The 21,440-nt window shown below is 41.3% G+C and overlaps 1 protein-coding gene across 1 annotated transcript in view; it reads right to left on the bottom strand.

Annotated features, from left to right (window-relative positions):
* AGBL1 (AGBL carboxypeptidase 1) overlaps window positions 1–21,440 on the bottom strand; it is a 263,620-nt gene that overhangs the window by 61,815 nt on the left and 180,365 nt on the right. The window lies entirely within an intron of this gene.

Below are 21,440 nucleotides of genomic sequence, written 5' to 3'. Positions count from 1 at the left end.
CATAAGACTATGATTATAAGACTGTGATTCTTCTCCAGAGTTTTGCCATATGCACTGAAGTCATGGGCTGTGTTTGTTTTGTTGCTGGAAAAGCTCAGCTTTCAAATCAACAATGCACACCATTACAAATTCTGCATGTCCTTTCTATGACTGTTTCATAATCTGTTCTTCTACCTCCCCCTGTCCCAGATCACCCCTAGCCCCAGGATGCTGGCAGAAAGCAACACAGAAGGAATGCAACTGTGATCAAAACAAGCACAAAACCTCGCATTTGTTGGAGACATTTTGTGTTGTTATTATTATTGCCATTTCCCTCATGACACACATGTCTTTTCTCCCTGGACACTGGGCAAATAAATACTAGGCATGATGACATTAACAGCATCAAAACATTCTTTGGAAATATTTATATTCTGTGGAAAAAATACTCTTTGCTTGTAGTTCCTTACATTAAAAGCTCAAAGGCATATTCTGTTTCCTTTGTGTCATGCAGTACAGAAGAAGGAAAAAGCTAATTGGACATTTAATTTTGTTGGAGCTACCACAACCTTGTTATATAAGTAAAACAGTTACTTCACAAAAACAGACAATTCTGCTTAGATGTTTTTGTTTTCACATTCTGTGTCAGTGCAGCAGCTAAGGAGGCAGCCAGTTTGTCTGAGAGGTCTCAGGTGGTACATCTGGCACTAGAGTGCTTGTGTGACAGGGGTGGGGAGAAAATATCCTCTGATTGGACTTGGACATCACTGACAGAGATTGAATATGACACCCCACAAGCTACTCCTTGCTGCCACTTTTCTGAACCACAGCTGCATTTCAGTGCTGGAGTAAAAGGGAAGCAGAAGTCAATGCAATAACCAGGCATCCAAAGACTTCAGCACTGCTCTGGCTTTGTCTCAGACTTGTCTGAGGGAGCCAGGTACTATTTTCTAGTCTCATTTTGAAACTAATCTTCTCTTGGATACGTGTTACAAATGCAGATTAGGAAGCCTTGGCTTCATATAATGTGTTTGGAACAGAGAGAAAAGCAAAGGCCAAAACCATAAATGAAGAAACCATCTGAAATAGGAAGTTGTTGATATGGGATAAAGAAAGCAAGGTAAAACAGAAACAAACTAGGAATTTCCAAGTCACATTCTCCAGGGTTTTCAAAAACTTCTGTTTCAAAGTTTTTCAAAGTTGTCATCCTCCAAAAATACATGTGCAGGTTCTCACATACACAGTAATTCAGCACAATTAAGGCCTTGTTTCTCAGCACTGCTGGATTTATTCTTTCTTTTATAACACTGAACTTGCAAATGTGTCTACTCCTTCCCTAAAGGTGTAAAGAATAAGAACCCAAGAAAATTTTTTGTCCTTTTCCCCCCTATTATCTTTTCCTCCCTCTTAACATTAAGCTAAAAGACTGCATATCAAGAATAATTATTATTCTTAAGATTGCAGGCAGGACATCAGAGCATCTTTCACTAAAAATACCCCAAAACAAACAAAAAAAATTATTAGAAACAAATGTGCTGAAAAAAAAAATGAAAGTATTGAATTTTTCTTGCTCAAGACTGCATTCTCTCACACACTGTGCACTTGGGGTCTAATTCAAAGCTCACTGAATTCAATAGAAAAACTCATACCATATGCATGGAGCTCTGATTCAGCCTCTTTCACCTCAGGTCCACCTCAGACTAACAGCGAACAGTTTTCATCTCTTCAGAAGCATAATGGCATTTAGAAATGATGGAAGCTCATCTTTTCCTTCTTTCCACCACTGCAGGAGAGGTGCAGTTCCACTGAACACAGTTAAACTCACCTGGAATGGACAATTCCCTGAGTGACAACACTCCATACCCACTAATTGAAGGTCATTTGGCAAGCAGTTGGTCCTTTAAATCCTCCTCTGAAAACCTGTCGTCTAAAAGGCCAAAAGGCTTCAGGGCAAAGGGAAAGGGGTATGGTCAACATTTATTGTCACACTTCCTTTTCTTTTCATTTTCTCCCTTTGTTTCCTCTGTATTTTTTCCAGCTCAGATAAAGTTGGTCTTCATTTTTCATTGGTATCTGTCCTGCCATATAAAACTGCACATCATGCTTTTTATCCTATGGGATACATGCTTTTCAGCAAGCTATAAATCAGGATGAGCTAGAAGACACTGCAATTAGAGGAGACACAAACCCAACAGAGTGCAACCACAGATTTCAATCTCCAGATAATAAGCACTGGGGAAAATTGATAATACACTCTAAAACACTGAGGAAAGCACATACCAGCACATAAACCCACCCACCCCTGTATGTACACTCAGAAATGCTGTCTGTTCTATCCCAGTAAGCCTACAGCCTTTTGTAAAAGAAGTTGTAAAAGTTTAATATTCTGGAGTGCTCTGTGAAACAGAGAATTATCACAGGGAGCCAAGAAGCCTTTACTGGAGAGAACAAACCTGCTTCATGAACATGAAGACTGTCCTGTCAAAACAGGCTGAGATGGTTGGGGCTGTTCAGCCTGGAGAGGAAAAGGCTTCAGGGAAAAACTTCATTGTGGCCTCCCAGAAACCTCACTCCAGCACAAGGTAGGGAATGGCCAGTAACAAATGAAATACACAATTACATACACTTGAGTCAGAAGGGAAAAAAAAAAAAAAAAAAGCTGACCCTGACCAGTGTCAAGGCTATTAAATTTACTGGATTTCCCCTCATTCCACAAGGCAGACCAAGGGTACCCAGCAAGAGAGCTGAAAGCAAATCTCCCTGGGTTTACACTCATCAGGCACTCAGCCAATGTAATCAGATGATTTGTAGGCCAGTTCTGGGCTATTATAGAGAATCACCCAGGCTAAAGGAGCAGCAATACACTGGAGTCTAACTCCAATCTACATTTAACATCTTCAGTCAATCAAAAACCCCTGACAATCCCTTCAAAGCATGAAGAGACTTTGGGAAACAGAACTTGCAGAATAAGAGATAAAGCCAAGGTCTTTAGATAAAATGAGCAAAGGTTTTGTGTGTCATTTTGCAGCAACAAGTGTCATGAAATTTGCAGTCTTTGTTTGAGACACACTTTAACAGAATAATGTGGGGTTATTCATCTTGTAACTTTGTCTGACTGCAAATATGGTTTCCAGGCAAAGGTGCCTCTGAACAGCTTCCTTCACAAGCAATGAACCCTGATATTGAGCAGATTTTATCACTCTTAAAGACCTTGTCAACCCAGCAAAAAACTTGAACTTCTCTAGCATTAAAGCACAAACTCACATTTTCCTTGCAAGCAGTGCCATAAGAGAAAAACAACAAAAGCCCCAGAACCATGAAAGGTACTTCCATGAAAGGACTCCACCAAAGCTTAGAAAAAGAGTAAGATCAAGCAGCCAAGGTTTTATGTAAATCTTCCACAGACAAGAATTCAATGGAGGTGGGTGGAATTGTGGGGGAGGATCCTTGAGAATTTTCTTTCTATAAGAGACTTTAAAAAACTTGGTGCATTCCTGAGAAAAATGACAAAGTTGAGCTATTTTACTACAAAATAATGTAGCCAGACCAGCTTGGTCATACCAAAAGGTCTTAACTGACTTCAAATACATGGTGAAAGTATAAAGGAAGTTAAAAAAAAAAGAGCAGAGCCTAATGAATTCAAATGTACAAAAAGAACAGCTGAGGAAAGCATGAAAAATCAAAGTACAAAGTGAGGTGAGACTGGCAAAAAATATCCCACAGTGAAGGATATCATCCTTTAAGTTTATTGCTAATAAAATGCAGCATAATTTGTTAGTTCACTTTTCATAGAAAGAAAACTTATTGACAAGACTGAGAAGAATGATTTTTGCATAAGCTTTCATAAAAGGTCAGCTGTGATGAATTAACATTGTTAAGAACTAACAAAGGAGGCCCAGAAGACAAAAGGGATTGGTTAGAGAAGTTAAATTGCTCAGATTTTCCAAACGATCTGAATCTACTGTATTCCTTCTGCAGCTCTGAGGAACTGACTCAATCAAGCTCAAAGCTGTTAATGATTATTTTTTTGAGCTTAGGAAGGACTGGTGATGAACCAGATAAGTGACACAATAGAGTGACTGTCTTTTGAAGACAGGAAAAAGGAGAAGACAGCCAACGATAGACCTGTCAGGTTAACTCCAGCTCCTCAGAGCAAAGAAACAATTTGGAGCACTTAGGAGAAAAGAAGTGGGAATCAGTCAACACAGCTTTGTCAGGAACAAATTACAATGGCCCATTCTAATTTGCTTCTCTGAGAAGGTACCAGGGGAATACCCTGTGGACAAGATGTCACATAGGAAAGTTTTTTGAAGCCATTTCAAGTTCTTGCAGCAAATAAGCAGCAGCATCTAGGTGAACCACAGCAGAGTAATTACATAAACTGTTTAGAAAATTGTACCCAGAACAGTTCTCAGCATTTCTCTGTCAAAACAAACGTGTTGAATGAGCTTCTGCAGGACTTGGACATGGATTTGGTACAATTCAATATTTTCATTAAAGATTTAGACAAAATGCAAAATATGTTAATTCAATTTGCAGATGAAACCAAAGTAAGACAAAAATTGCATTAAAATTCAAAATAATTTTGACAAACTAGAGATGCAACCCGAAAAAAAAAGTTGCAATTCAATAGGGTCAAGTACAAGTTACTTCAATTAGACAGGAATAATCAATGGTACAAACACAGAAAATGAGGAACAATGACAAGGTAGTATTTCTACTGGGAAAATAAACTGACTTGCCTTGTTGAAAACTACAAGCAGAAAATCAGCCACCCATTCCTTTCTTTTACAAAAATGCAAATAGAATACTGTGTTGGTATAGAGAATTTAGGCTGCCATATAAATTAATCTGTTCTTTCTTGATCCAGTACTATTAAGATCTCTGCTACAGATCTGTTTCCAGCTCGGAAAAACCAATTCAGGGAGGACTTGGTTCAACTGAAATTGGTGCAGAAGACACATTGCAATAATTAATTCTATATCTAGGCTGGATAGGTAAGAAAATTACTGTCCAGAACATCCTGTATCAAGACAGGGCTCAAGCCAGGTACATGGAAAATATAAAGGTGGTAGGAGCTAAAATAGATTATTTGGAGAAAGTCTGGTAATTCCATTATTAAAGCTCTCCTAGAAAAGATCAGATTAACATAGCAAGAGTGGTACAGGTAAAGTTGATCCTCACTGCAGGAAGCTGATGACCTCTGGAGATCCCTGCCAGCCCTTAACTCCTCCAAATCTATGCAAACACAAATGAAGTTTAAAGTTCATTCCCCACAATGATAACATAGGAGGAATAATTTCCATACCAACTGTCAGAGCAGAGGCAAAAGAGCTGCAGGGCTTTAAGAGCTGCAGGGTGGCTGCCATCCTTTCCCAACAACCATAGCAGGAATTGCTGCATATCAGAAATGGGAGGCAGGAAAAAGACTGCACATGGCTCTACAACCAGAAAAATCAGTCTCTGCTGGAGAGAAAAGTATTAAAAGCCAATCATTGTAAGGTCAAAAGACAGGAAGATGAGGAGGTAAAGGTCTATATCAACATGTCCTGATTAAAGTGTGCAGTGTTAAAGGAAAGCTTGAATAAAACTTGCTCAAGTTACCATGAGAGCATCACAGTTCACTCCTCTCTTGCAAACTCACTCCTGCTCTTTAGAAGCCTATAGCTGATCAGAAGGAAGGGAATTAGAAGGAACTTTCACTGATGAGCTGCTGGGCACAAATACATTAATGAAAGCTGTGTACAATACATCAGCAGCAACCAAGCTTGGCAGGGCTGTTATGGCTGGGTATTAATTTACAGCAGCAGAGATGAAGGAGAGAGGCCACTCTGGGCAGAGCTGCCAAGTGAATCATGAGCAAAGGGCTCCCCTTCAGAAGACTGAGCTGGGAACATGGCACTGGGAATTCTTTTTCTTACAAATCTCATCTAATCTCTTCTCTCTAAATCCCTTTTCTTTTCTAGGCTTTGTTTTTCTGGAGCCACTTCCAACATTCCTTTGTTGTGATTGAAGGAAGGAAACCAAAGAAGAAGCAAAGCATCTTGCTGTATTAAAAGCACAAAGAAGAAATATTTTGCTCCTGGAATGTATATTCTGCTTTCTTAACTGTTCTGTTCCAAAAGACAGAGAAGTCTTCAACTGCCTTGTGTCACATCCACAGGACAAGCTGATATTTTATCAGCCTGGTGTGGATTACACAGGACTGAATTATCACAGTGTAAACTCTGGATGGAATTCTGTATAATTGTATAATCCATGAACCTCATATTTACTTTCCCATCTGCATTTTAGCAAGGGCTGCTGGAGTGTGTTTTTAGATTGGGTCTGAGGAGATGCATTCCCAGCCTTCACACTCTGTTATGAAGAGGTTTAGACTCCAAAAGAGAAAGGAGAAGAGATTTCAACCCTAGACTATGCCTTCTGGGGTTTTTTTTGTTTGTTTTTTTTTCCTGTCCTGCTGGTGAAACAGCATCCCATAGTTACTTTCTCTGCTACTAGTGGAACCCATGAAAGGTGTGTAAGACAGATGGGATGAACTGCTCTCAATGACTGTAAAGAAAGTGTTTGAAAACTGGCATTGCCAGATACAAAACTTTCAGATGGTTAATAACATTGGTGAATGCATTTGGTGGGCCCAAAGGACTCGGGTATCGATTTCTTTGTGTATATGTGTTTGCCCCTCTGCCATCAATTCCTGCATTAAGTGGAATAAACTTTACCATGACAAGATATAGGTAGGCAAAATTAAAAAATAACCCTGTGCCTCATCTTTTCCAAAACTGAATTCATTTTGGTGTTATAAAATCTCAATCATGTTGATTTCAAAGGCAAACTCCTCTAACACTTTATGCACTGCTGTTGTTGTTGGGAGATTTATTCACATCCCAAGAAAAGCACTTTATTTCACGTGTCCAGGAAGACTGTGTCCTTTGGCTTTTACCTCTGGTGACATCCTCAATGCATCAGTTTTCCCATCCACAGGCCAGAGTGTATTATAGATTAATACGGCTCAGCAACTCAAACTACCCAGATTGTCAGCCTCAGTAATCAGCCTGAAGAATTTTGAGGACAGTTGTTATTTACAGAAGGTGAGAAGAGACCCAGCAGAACACTTAGCTCTAAATAAACAATGTGGAAACTTCACTACCCAGGAAGTCCTAAGTGGCAAATAGGCAGCTCAGATGTTCCCCAGCGTGGTTTGATTGTGTTCCTGCTGAGACTCAGTGAAAGCAGGAGCTGGGAAAGGGTAAGTGAGGAAGCAGGGGGCCTTTCTCACATGGATTCACTCTCATTGCAACCAGTGGTTAGCTCTGCTTTGTTAGTTCATTAAGAACGTGCTACAGAAACCAAGCTCAGCACTAATCCCAGCTCTGCTGCAGCAGTGTGACCCCTGCTCCAGCCCGGCCCAGGGACAGGGACCTTGTGGCACCTGGCAGCAGCAGGTCTCACCACCAAGGCTGTGAAGGGACCTGGCAGGATTTTGCAGCACATGGCAGAGAGTAACAACAGAGTTCTTTTCCTTCCTCCTGCATTCCCTTCACCAGGGTATCCATACTTGGCAGCACTAAAGGAAACATTTCACCTGCACTGCAAGCAGGCTCGTGCTAAAGTGCAGCAAGCAAGACAGGCAGCATAAATCTTGATTTAACAAGAATAGGCCTGTGTGGGTCCTAAATTAACCCTGAGTTCAAGCTACAGCCTAAGAAAGATTCATGGAGAGAAGCTTCCCATTAGAACAGCGAGGAGACTCCAGCCAAACCCCATCTACTTGGAAACACACTGGAATTTACCTCCATCCTCCCCTGCTGCTGAGAACTGGAACAAAGAGAGCGTGCTGGGGGTCCTGAGAAGTGCCACATGCAGGATGGTGTTTTAGCACTTTACCTCACTTAAATCTGCATGTGGTTTCTGCTCACCCTCATGCTAGGGAAAAAACTCACCAGCAAGCAGCTGCTATTGACTGGAGGATTTGCAATCAAGCTCTAAATTTAGCAAGGTGCCATAACAGAGAGGGCTCCCACACTGCTGTTAACACCAGGAGCCAGAGTTTAGTGATGTGAACGGGCTGATAATAGCTTCTGTCCTCACACTTTGTGGTTAGATGATGCCAGCTGCTGAATGCCTTCCTGCAGCTTTTCTGATATACCATTATAGCCAGCCAAATGCTGGGCTAAAATAAAACCTTGCCAGAGTTCTGATAGAAAATTTTCTGTACCCCAAGACCAACTCTTGCTGAACTTTGAAGTCGCTGGTTATCTTGAAGAAAACCCTTTTCTGAATTTTGGTATGAACCTAATTAATGAGTTAATTCCCTGATAATCTGTTCTCTTCTTTGTGCCTGTTTCATGATTAATTTTGTTCCAGTGAATTTCCTTTACTGACTGCAGAGTAGAAACAAATTTCCTGTCTTATTAATTTCCACTTTTGAGCCATCATCAGGGACTAAACAAGGGCATATGTCCCCATGTCTTAATTTTCTTAATGGTTACAGAGCATAGGTAAGGTCTAGAAAAAGCAAGGTGCAAACAAGGGAAACTCTCCAGCTTTTGCTACTACCATAGAGAAGATGGAGGTAGGCTGAACACTCAGAAGGTATAAAGGCTGTGAAGTAGTTGAAAACCCTGTCTGATTATATTAACCACAAATCTGAGTCCTGCAAGGCTGCAGAGTGCACAGGAACATCATTCAGTGACAAAACTCCCCCGAATTAAACAACAAAAAACACAAAACAAAATAATAATAATAATAATAATAATAATAAAATGCCCACCAGAAACTACAGGGATGGAAAGGTCACCTTCCTGGGATCACAGCCCTACTCTCACAGCTGTCATATGCCCTTTGGGGAAATTCTTAAAAAAAAAAAAAAAAAAAAGTTAGCAACACCAAGCCAGCCCCCCTCTCTCAAAATTAAAACAAAATGTACTAGGGCTTTCTGTGTGACATCCATGGTAGAACAGTGCTGCCAGCAATTAGCATCACAAGCCTTCCTCCTGATGCCACAGTGTGTCAAGGACATTTTTAATGACAGATCAAGGGCACTGCTCTCTGTGAGGTGCTTGAGCTGTGTTAACAGCAGCCTTCTTGGCACACAAATCCAGTGTCCCACAAGGGAGGCAGCAAGGGCAGGAAGGCATCACAAGGCAGGAGAGATCTCCATGCAAACAGGTATGGTGCTTCCATGGCTGTTCCTGTCATACCTGCAGGGCATCAGCTCTGAAGTTTCACTGCACATCTTTCTGTTGCTCCCTCCCCAAGAGCTGCTTGTTATTGGAGTCATTCTGTGAGTGGAAGGAAATGCCAGAAAGGAGACATGAGGAAAAATATACTGAAAAGGGCCAAGAGCTCAACTGTTCCTGGCCATTATCCCTTCTCAGATAAATTCCAGCCTCTACACCAGAGTATTCAATTCCTGAGAAAATTCAGGGAATTAGTAGATGCTGTGTTACAGAAGAGCCTTACAGACAGCCTGACACTGGAGAGGGCAAACTCCTGATGGACCATGGCCTCCAGAAGGAGCTGGGCTGGCAAAGGGAGCAAGGACCAAAGTCAGGGAAGGACATGGGGTACACTGCTCCCCACTTCACTGGATCAGTAGATGCTGGGTCATGCATGACCAGATTTCCCAAACAGCCTGGGATACAGCCAGCTGCACTGCAGGCTTAGCCTTCAGGCCTTGCTCTCCAGGGACTTTCTCTGCTCTGAGATAAGTCTTTGATCATGAGCAGCACATTTGCACAAAAAGAGTTTGGGTATGATTTTAAAACGTGAGGGAGAAAAGTGAACAAAAGCCATGTTTCTGCATCTCATGTCTCCAATCTGTTTCTCCTTGAAAGGGGCAAAGACACCTCAGAGACATTGTCAAAGTGCCTAAACCAATTTTTCAGCCTAATCCATTATTTATATTTCCACTCAACCCTTTTTTTAATCCTGAGTTCTTGAAATTAAGTTCTGTAATTTTGAGAATCACTCCCATGAGCTGAGGGGAAGGCAGGGAGAGGGCTTAAGTCTTGTCCTGCCCTTACCCTTCCAAATCCACCTCTGACAGGGACTGTCCATCTTTTTCTCTCTGTTCTGTACCTCTCACACACTACCAGCATTTACATCCTCCTCCATTTGTTTCTCTATTTTCTGCTCAGTTCTTTCTGGGATATTTAGGTAAGAATAAGCACTGTCTTCAGGACAGACACATTAACACTGAAATCTAAAAGGTCTCAAAATGGCATCAATTCTTAGGGGCATGAACATGAGAGACTCTGGTGTCCTTCACCAACCCCATTTGTGGCCAGTAATCCTCCAAGAAAACTGCTTAAAGGTAAAAGGGCCTCTCCAATACAGTTCATCAAACTAGATGAGGATAGAGCTGATTAACCCAGGAAAACACCACCCTTCTTGAAAATAATAAACCTCAATTGCAAGGCCACAAACAACACTAAAAATACTACAAAACTTACTTTAAAATATGCCACACTTTCCCTAGAAAACCCATTCTGAATTCTTGGTTTCCCGTATCTCAAATATACCACATAAATAAGCAGGGTCCAAATAGGTGATAAAAGTAGTTAGAGGTGTAAGATTTAAAAAAAATTCTCCTCTTTCATGACTTAGATGCATGAGAAGGGAGGTGATAGCTGTTTACAAAATGCCTGGCAATTTAGGCACTCTCAATTATTCTGTTACAGTGGAGGATAAAGATGCATTTGCAAAGGTGAAAGAGCAGTGGATGAAAGGAAATATTTTCTTTCCTCCCAATATGCAGCTAATCTATAAAACTCACAAGATAGCAGGGTGCAGCGAGGATCAATGCAAGACTCAAAAAGCACTAGGAAGTTACACAGAAAATGAGAGCACTGGAACATTTCATTAGCTTGAATTATTGTTATTATAATTATTCAGAAATGTTACAAATTCTCGTGTTCCTAGGTATAAATAAATCACTGTCTGAAGAGAGAAAATCATTCCCCCAGGGGATAAGGGCATTCTGCAGTTGCCCACTAAGGCAAGTGGTTGCATCCCTCTATGAAATCTACAGTGCTGAGCTGTCAGGAAGGACACTTGACTGTACTGAAGTACTACTGCACATCCTCTCTCATGATTCACTTTCTCATAGATGAAAACACAAGTTGTGTACTAGAACAAAAAATAAGTATTAATTCCAGGAAAAGCCTGACGAGGTAAATCCGGGTAGCAACGCCTTACCCAAATTCTTGGCTGCCCCCTGCAGTTCAATGAAAGATGAGGCACAGCTTTATTCCTTGGAATGGGTGTTTGCTTTCTCTTTGAATTGCATGGGACTTTTATCTTTTAACGAGATGCTGGTGCTTTTTGGAGGGTGCTATAAAATGGCATCTTCAGAAAATGATTCTCAAGTACAGAGTGTGATGTAAAAACGTGTTGGGTAGGCAAGACAGAACAAACAGATTAGACAGAGAAATAGGGAACAGATGCTTTCTATTCTTCAAGTTATTCCTAATTTCTGATCATACTGGCCTGATAGCAGAATCTTGTTCAGGCATTCAGCTGCTTTTATTGCTTATTCTCCCTTACAAGTCCAAATCCTCAAATTCATGTTTAAATAGGGATTTAAGGTAGTAAGTAACTGTTAAAGCTTAAAAGGAAGCCATTATAGATTAAATGGTGAATAATGGGCCATAGATAAAGCTGCTGATTAAGTATTTTTAAATGGTTAGGGGTATATTTGAAAGTCTAACCAGAAAGCATGCTATTGTTACTTTAAAAATTAAATATGACCTTCCAGAAATTTAAATTTTCCTCCAGTTAAAAACAAGTTTTAACAAGAACAAATAGAAATAGGAATGGGTGATGGCCCAGGGGAAGGAAATGGAGAAAAACGCCCCCAAACAGAGACAAAGAGAATGCTTTTTCTTTCCTCTTACACTGTTCCGAGTCTCTCTCTCCTTGCTGCTCTGACAGCAGCCCTAGTCCTGGCATGATGATTTCCTTTAGAACTCATAGTCCAGGCAGCAGCAGCCTACACCCTCAGCATCTTCCCACAAGAGCAGGAGGAAGTGACAAACCTTCCTTGAGAAAGGAAAGTTCACAAGAAACAGGTGTGGATTTCCATTTGTTTTGGCCATTTTTCTATCCTTTTGTATCCCAATCCAATTCTAGAAGAGAATTTTCCATAGAGTTTTGCTGGTGAATCTTTGCTTCATTTCCCATTATCCCCAGCCCCCTGTGCACACTGAGCCCTTCCAGCACATCACAGCTCCATCTGCACTGTTCCAGCCTGGAATCAGCCCCACACCTCTGACATTGCACTGTGACATCAATAAGAAAGTGGCATTGCTCTGTCCTGGGCTGGTAGAGAGCATCTCTTCACCTGGGCTGCATTGCTAAGTGCTACAGAGTGACCATGGCCAGAGACAGATGGGGCTCCACCAGTACTGAAAGAGGATTGCTGTACTTGAAGGACAATTTTCCCTACATTCATAACAATAGGATCTGGGATGTTAAGCTTGAGTACATTTTTGCTCTGCAGACCAAAAAAAGCTAAGTATTAATTTCATGTGCATCTTCTCCCTCACATCCTTCTACTCTCAACTCCAGCCTAATTCCCATAAGTTCTTTTTTACATCATGTTAAGCATACACATCCTAATAAATCCATATGGCTTCTGAGAGAATACAATGAATTCTCAGGGGCTGCAGGGATTGGCTTTCATGTTTGCACCTCTGTGCATAAGCACTCATCCACTCTGGTGCACGTGTGTGCTGGGGCCTGAGCAACAACCTGCAAGGATTTATCTCCTGTCTCACACCATAGCCCTGCCTGTGTCTCTGTACAGGACCTAGAGAGGCAGCAAGAGGCAGGGTCTGTGTGTGAGTCACAGCCACAATACACTGAACAGCCAGAGCCTCTGACAGAATATACAGTGCAGCTGAGATGTCAGTGGAGGTGGCTTTGGAGTGTTAAAATGCTGTTCAAGTGCCAACTTTCACCTGCAAATATGACACTTTGCTCGCCCACCCGCTTTCCTTCCAGGCTATGTGCTCCTCTTACTGCAACTTGACAGCTTTAATTATAAATTTCTCTGCCTTCTCTATCCCCTTAACCATTTAGTCTCTTATTTGTCTTGCTAAGTTTTTGATATGCTCCTGGATAGCAGCTGAACATGTCACACAGCAGAGGAGACCTGGTCAGACTCTCATTTGCAGGCTGGGCACCAGACCAAAAGGACTTGCAACAAGGCATTTACCTCGAAAGCAGAAATCTCTGCTCTTGTTTTCTCTTTGCAGAGAAAGGAGGCAGCAATGGGGACACCATGAGACTGTGAAGGTTGTTAAACCAAATCCATTTGGGACTCCTTAGCTCTTATTGTCTGAATAATTTATACAGGTACAAACTTCTGGTGAAAAACTGGATCCCACTGGTGGTTTTACAGGGGATTCAGCTCCTTCTAGCACTGTATTTCACCCATGACAGCAAAACCTACTTCAGACAGTGGCAATACATGTACTCCTACTCTCAGCACCACCTCCTGCACTGCAGGGCTGGAGCCTCTGATGCTGCTGGTGGGTGGGGAGAAATTCTGCTCTCTAGAAGCTCACAGAGCACTGGCACTCATTCTGGTTTGCCTCTAAGTTCTATGATTCCTGGATGTCTGAACCACTATGGTGGATTCAAGGGGTGTGGAATGCCACATGGTGAAGCCTTTGATCCAGGTAATCCAGATCTAAGCCTCTTGTTCCTGTGTTCTATGCCACATGATTAGCTCTTCAACACATGGGATAGAAAAGTCTATTTTGATCCTCAGCCAGTCCAATTTTCACCTGCATGACTGTGTTCTTCAAAAAGCTCAGGTGGGAGCTGTGGACAGATTAGACAGAGGTCAAATGAAGTGGCAATTGCAATGAAGAGGGGAAAAATACACAACATCCTAAAAAACATGCTTACTTCTAAAGGTTGGAAGTGCATTTCGTCTAACTACCATCCTACTCACTCCTTCCATTGCTTGGTTGCCTGAAAAAAGCTACTGTAGCATGTACTGGTATGAAAAATCTGACTGTTCTCTGGTTTCCACAAGTCTCAAGTTATTTTGGGACTCTGGGAACACCATTTGGAAAAGTTCCACAAGGAAACACTAAATAACCAAGATCCTTGAAACTACCTTAGTGTTTATCTATGGTTCCCCCCCACATGAAGACACAAGGACTCCCACTACAGTTCTGCCTTGTGCATCCACAGCCTCTGAATAATGTCAAACAGCTGAAAACAAAGGACAGGGATCACCAGCACAGTTGCACTGACAAAGTTTTCTCCTCCTGATCTTGTGCCAGAGCTCTAAATCTAATGCAACTGGTGTCCAGCTGCTGCTGCAGTATAGATATAGTCTGTATAAGGCTATATATAGTGCTCTGAACCTGCCTCTTCAGCACTAGACCTGTGACATGTTCAATCTGAAATCCCATCTCTGCCTGCATTCAAAATGATCAATAGTCTAAACAGACTGAATCTCCCATTACCCTTTGCATCCTTCTAGGAAAAAAATCCAAGCATTTATTCTATTCTGGTGGCAGCAGTGTCCTGGCCAGTATAAAGGCCATCTCAGAGAAAAGAGGGCACCCCCCACACTGCATTACTTTGGGGAAAACTCCATAAATGGGAACTTCTGAACCCCTGATGGCTCTCTGCTTTATTTTTCTATCTCAGCATGTGAAGGGCCCCAGTGGCTTTCATATTTCAAGTTGAATCTTAAGGGAGAAAGACTGCAGCACAGAAATACAGATGCTCCTAATCAATACCAAAATGTCTAATGCCAGACAGCACCATAGCAAAATGCCTCACAGAAAGGGCACTGCAGAGCCCATTTGTTCTGCTGGGTACATACAAGTTCATTATCTGTAGTCCAGTCAGATCTGTGTGAGTATGGTAATTTGAATAACCTCAGACAGATACAATAGCAAGCAGTGCTTCTGTGCATGTTTGAAGTTCCTCCTATGATCTCTTTCTCTTCCCATTTGCTCTTTTCCTCTCCTTTCTATCTGCATCGATTTAAATTGCTATTATTAGTTAAAAAAAGGATAAATTAATTACCTCTGAAATGAGTATGAATACTTATACCCAGCCTGGCATAGCTGGAGCTGGCATTTGATAGCAGTCAACAGAAGCTGAGCAGCTTGCAAGGCATTTCAGAACAATAATAAAAATCAATAGGATGAAAATAAGGACAGCTCTAGAAAGTGTTAATGAAAAGTTGCTGAATTTAAGCAGCTCACCTGTGAACAGCTACATGAAAGCCTTCTGAATACCAAATATATTCATTATAGGCTGCATTGCTTGGCTGAGCCTCCAAAGAATTCTCTGGGCTTGTATTCTCACAATAACAAAGGAGAGGCACAGACGAGAGCAGGATAAGAGGGATGGAGGTTTGGACAGAAGAAGGTTCACATTTTTATTTTGAAAACAATATTATCTAGGCACATAAAAACAATAAAATCTAGAATCTGTAATAGATTCAAACTTGAAATCTGTAATAGATTCAAACTTGAAATTTTTCCTCTCAACAGCAGAGGCAACAATTCTTTAGGTCAGACCCTGGTGGTGCAAGGAGGTACCACTCTTTTGCCACATCAGTGTGAAAGATTGCTGGAGAGTGTTATAAAACAGTCAGGAGTTAAAGCATTTCCTGAACTGATCCTAAATGGTTACAGCAACATAAGACTGCTCTGAAGCCAAAGCCCAGCTTCAGCCACTCTCACACCTGTCATACTGAATTAATGTTAGTCTGGGCTCTCACAAGTGTTTTATGAAATACATTATAGAAACCCCTTTTGCCCCATGCTCTGCACCAAAGTGACAAAGTGGTGTGGCTTACTTAGGTAAATGCATTCCCACAGCACTTTTCTCTCCAGCCAAATACAGAAATACCTCATCCAGAGATGCTCATTTAACAGTAGAAATTTCAGATTCCTTTACCAGCAATAAAATTTGTGACTACGCAAAAAAATAGAATCAATAAACACCCTCCTCTCCTGAAAGCTGCCACAAGGTATTTAATGTCTACAGATGATCAAGGTTAAAAATGCACCAAATCTTTACTTGCAGAAAAAATGGAACTCCAGTCAAATAAAAACCTGAATCAAACCTGGTCAAATAATTCCTGCTGTGGTTAGATTCTCTAAGTGATGAAAGAGCACTTTCATCTTCAGCCACATGTCAGAGGGCTCCCCAGTCCAGCTGTCCAGTCTGCCTCAGACCTGGAGACTGAGGCTGCTGCCTCACCTGAGCTGGGAGGGGATGGGGTGCTGTGCAGGGTTTCACCTAGACCTTTCAGCTGCAATTTTTTTCAGTATGTAAAACCAAAACAATGTAACACTGACACCCACATTCACCTGTAGGAATAGGAAGAGCCATCCCACCCAGCAGGGGAACCATTTTCCATTACTGCATGGGGGTATAAAACCACATTTCTGCTATTCAAAGATGCACATAGGATGTCTCAGATGAAGTGAGCATGCTTTTCTCCAGCTGCTGCATTTCTTGTTGTTTGAACTTTCCCTTTTTTGTTTGCTTCATTTCCACAAAATCACTTTCCTTTGATCTGAATCACCTTTTGGCCACACAGTTTAAAAGATGAGTGAAATTGCTTGCACAGCTATAATCAGGGGAAGGTGCATTATAGTGAAAAGATGGGAGATTCAACAGTTCAATACTATCCAGGATCATGATGGTGCATCAATGTGGTATAGAGGAACAGCACACACATTTCCAAAGGACCTGCAAATCCCTCTTGTCAATTCTGGCTTTGCCATCCATACACTGACTCTGCTTACTGTATGGAAGATGAAGAGACTACATCTGGACAAAGAAACAGAGAAATTATTAGGCCTTTGGTTTTTTGATTAATAGCAGAGCTAGATGTATTTACCATCTGGGGTGGAAAGAGATTTGTCTGTGCCCAAGAAAGGTAAGAAATGATGAAGAAACACAGGTGATAAATAATATCTGAGTCAGCAGAAAATGACTTCACAAAAGTCTGTCTCGACACTTGAGATGTCTCATGAACAAATGGCTGCAATCGCTGCAGTGTATGCAAAACATTTCCTAGCACAACCTGGAGAGCAATGAAAGAAAGAAAATTAGGGAATGTGCCATCAGTTTAAACCACAAGGAAGGGGATGATATTGGAGAGGGAGGGGAATTCTTCTTGTCTCTCTCAAACCTGCTTCATGTGAACAGACACTTCCAATCCTCCTTGTGGTCATGACAAATGTGAAGCTACCTGGACAGCAGTGACTTAAAACTTAATTATTTTTACAGGAAATGAAGTATGAAAACTATTCTAAAAAACCACGATGTCCGAAGTACAAGCTGCATTTCACTTTCCCCACAGAAAGGTTCTGAATGCCAGAATTGACTGTAAGGAATGGTGGGATGCTGAAAACACCAGTAATTCTTCCTAGGTCATGGCAATACTGTCTTATGAGTTTGAGAAAGAGCAGAATAAATTGCTTGTATGAGCACCTGACACATGGCTTTGTTTGTTGAAAGCTTTTGCAAAGCTCAGAAAATTCTCCACATATTTGGCCTTTGATCTTGTCAGAGTGGTCCATAAGATCAAACCTATTCAGTGCTGGTGGAAATATCAACAGTGAAAAGAAAAGCCACATCAACTGAGTCCCTACAGAGCTCTTGTGTAACATGAGGGTGCCTGAATGTGAGAGTCAATATGTGCTCCAGAAGCACAGATTGATAATTAAAAGACCAACTAATGCCTGGAGCAATTTAACCTTTCTTCCTCACCATCACACATTGTAGCTCTAATGCATCTTCTGTGCTGCATCTTGTACCTTCTCCATTTTTGGCATGTTCCTGAGACAGCTGCCACATGTTGAAAACAGAGCTGTTAGACCAATTTCATGGCATCCTGGGATGTCATGTGTTGAGGGGAAATACTGTCCCATTAGCACACAGCCCCACTGGTGGAAGTTCAGCCCCTCTTGGTTATTCTGGCACTGCCTCTGCTCGGAACTTATTCCAAGTGTGGCCCCGCTCATGCTTATGAATGATTCCTTTTGCAGTTGACAATTTAGAGAAAAGATAGACTGTGAAGTGAGGACAGGAAGAAATTCTTGTCTGTGCACCAAACTGTGTTTAGTTAGGTCTGCCAAAGGCTTCTTCCACCTTTCTTTGGTTCATTAGAGACAGCACACTGAGCACAATGGACTTGATCTGGTGTGAGAAATCCCCATTCTCACAGGATGCCTCCTTCAGAGCAGGCACTTCCCTGACAGCTATTACCTGCCTCCAATTTACTGACCACTGGCTCTGACAGAGCTCTATAAAGTGCACAGCAAATAGTTTATTCCAGGGAAGCAGGGTCCAGCCCGTTCCTTTATCCCCCTCACAGCAGTGGTGAGAGAATAAGGCTGCAGCACACCCAGAGCACAGAGAGCCTGAAGAGGAAAATTAAAGGACACAAACAGTTATGAACCTTGACAGGTGAAAATGCTTGCTGTCGGAGGGAGATGCTGAGATGCCAAGTCAATGCCATGCACAGCGGACACCAGGGCAAAGAGAGACAAATGCAGGACACGAACTGCAGGGATTTCACAACAGAAGAGATCTCTGGCTCCACAGCTTTTGATCTCTGTACCTTTGCAATGAGACATTTCATCTGGGAGTCAGCTTTATCCAGTGCTGGATTAACTTCTTGTTCCACAGCTTGACCTGTCACCCATGGTATTACAGAGATGGGCACTCAGAAACCCATACACAGAAAACACATTAGATTGAGATAGATGTATTTAACATCAGCACTGTGCAATACATCACACTGCTCACAGCTTAATTTCAGCTTGATTTCCACAAAACAAAAGCGTAACTGCTAAGAAAAGCTCACGTTTTCATCCAGGCTGAACAATACAAATATTTTCTTTTGATTTTGGCGAATATTGTTATGGAAAGCCTCACCCATATGTGTATCTCTTTCTAGACTCATCAGCAGGATGGTCTGTGGGACACATTTTCCTTTGCCAGAAAACATTAGCTAAAGTAAAAGCTATTGCCTCTCACTTAAATATCTGTCATGCATATCATTTCCTGGGACCAGGACACTGCAGACTTCTGGAACAGGGATAGCTTGTAAGCTGCTCAAAGACACTGCTGTTCACTATTTAAAGCATTTAAGAAAAAAAATTCACCAAGTGACCACCCAGAACTTTTCCTCTGTTACACCTGAAGGATCTCCAAATCTGATTTTGCTTTGGCAAAGGGACACAGAAATGTGGGTATTTTTATTCACACCTACTCACAATTTCTGAGGCAGAGTATAGAAATCATGCAAGGATACTGTGCATTTTTCTGGAAAGCACAGAGGAAAACTGAGCTAATTTTAAACTACAAACATTTCACTCAAACCTACAGAGCAGGGTCTATCCTAGGAAGCAGCAGGGTATAATTTCCATTGATGTTATGATATACCAGCAGTAAAGCTGCAATGTTTTGGTGCTACCTCACAGAACTAGATTAGACTTAATACTTACAGATTAATATTAGACTGAGTTCCACCCCTCAGCTTCCTCCAGAGAAATGTTTTGATAAAGAATAATTTATTTGTTTTTTTTCAAAACCTGAAAGTAGAGAGGGATGTAGAAATAGTTGCCCTCCTGTCTGTTTCAGTAAGCCCTCTGTATTATTCTGCATTTTACCATTGGTTCCAATATTCCCACTAAAACCCAAGCATGGAATTCTCTTGGCTAGGCTAAGAGAAACATGGGAGGAAAGCATTAATTTTCTGAATCAGAATCAATATGCTGCACAATCATTTTCTATGAATTATTTATTCTTAAAGAGAATATGCTAGCAAATACTTTGGTCCCTGCATCGCCCTTCACACAGCATTTTGCTGGGTGGGATTATCAACTCAGCTGCTTACCTGGTCTGCAAATGGTAACAAATTACATCCAAGCTAGTAAAATTTCACAAACTTGCAATTACACCCAATGAAGGGAAAATTAGCAACTACCTATCAATTGCCTGTTAGCAATGACATTCATTCCTGGATGCCAAGGAGGTGCTCACTCCTGCTGGGCAAACTTGAAGAGGTAGAAGACTGCTTTCAGCTGCTGGGGACACATGGGAGTTTTACAAAGTAAGAGAACTTTCATTTTTTGTTAACTTCTTCAAAAATATTTGTCACTAAAGATCTTCCTTCTGTACTGATCAACCACCACACAGTATTGGATAAACAGAATGAATTCCCATTAACGTAAAGTCAGCTAAAGGAAAAAGTAACAGAAGGCTACAAAGATCAGAGGAAATGTTCACTGAGTTACTGTGACCAGATGGCTTTTTGTCAATGTTTGAGAGAAGTCAGGGTTTGATGTTTTTCTTCCCCTACATTATTTTCATGCAAAGGCTCTTCTAGCTCCAGTTCAAAAGTTTGATTTATACCCCAAAACCATCCACCTAGCCAGGCTCCAGCAGCTCTCTCTAATGACACAGCAATGATTTTTTGGATGGCTGTCTATAACATGGATGGTGTTTAGCATCCACCTTAATTGCTCCATTTATATGTTCACACTACAAGTGAGCACAGCTAACCCAAAGGAATGTCTCATGTCTCTACATTTTATCCCTCTTTTTAAACCGTCCCTCGTAAACATTTAAAACTGTGAACAAGCTTGCAAGAATGGATTTTGGCATGAGGAACAGGTGGTGCTAATGTTGGGTAAATGTTCCTGCAGGGGAGAGACTGAAGTCTGCTATAAATTACAGGGGTATTTCTGCAACTGAAAAACTTGATGTTCATTGATGAAGCTGAGAGAGCTCTTTGATGGCAAAGCCATCGGGGAGCTTCAAATCGTGTCACATCACTAAGTCTTCTTTCTCCATGTGTCTTGGAAAAACATTCTTGCAAACATATGTGATGCACATAGCACTAACAAGTGATGATGGCCTAGAGAATTTATGTATTTCTGCTTCATCTCAAATTCAAGCTGAATAGTCTCATACTCAGACACTTTTCCAGGTCAAATTCCTCTTTTATTTATAATGGGGCAAACTCACTTAAATACCCCCCACTGAACATAGGAAGCAAGTAAATTAATTTTGCAAATTGGAAAAACATGTCCTAAATAAGCAGCAGGATCAAAACTTCTTTCTGTCCATCAAAAAGCCATAAATCTATGCTCTAAATGACTAAAGGACTCCATGCAGTGAGGAAAAGAATTTATAGGAATATACTTGCAGTATGAGGTCCACAATTTCTAAATCTTGCTATCAATGTCCTTTAATAATCTGCAATACCTGTTCCCTACAGTGCAGCACTTAGACAATGCCTTTCTTATAAGAGATCCTCTCCATGGATGCTCTGGGCTGGACAGATCCCCATGTGACAGTGAGCAGGAAAATGTTTCCTGCTGATGAATTTTTCTGGGGCAGTACCATCCCCATGTGCCAGCGAGCAGTTTTGATAGAAAAATGGAAAATCA

The sequence above is a fragment of the Serinus canaria genome, chromosome 10 (assembly GCF_022539315.1).
Source record: "Serinus canaria isolate serCan28SL12 chromosome 10, serCan2020, whole genome shotgun sequence".
Taxonomy (NCBI): domain Eukaryota; kingdom Metazoa; phylum Chordata; class Aves; order Passeriformes; family Fringillidae; genus Serinus; species Serinus canaria.
The sequence above is the reverse complement of the archived record's forward strand: the minus strand, read 5'-3'. Positions and strand labels throughout refer to the sequence as shown.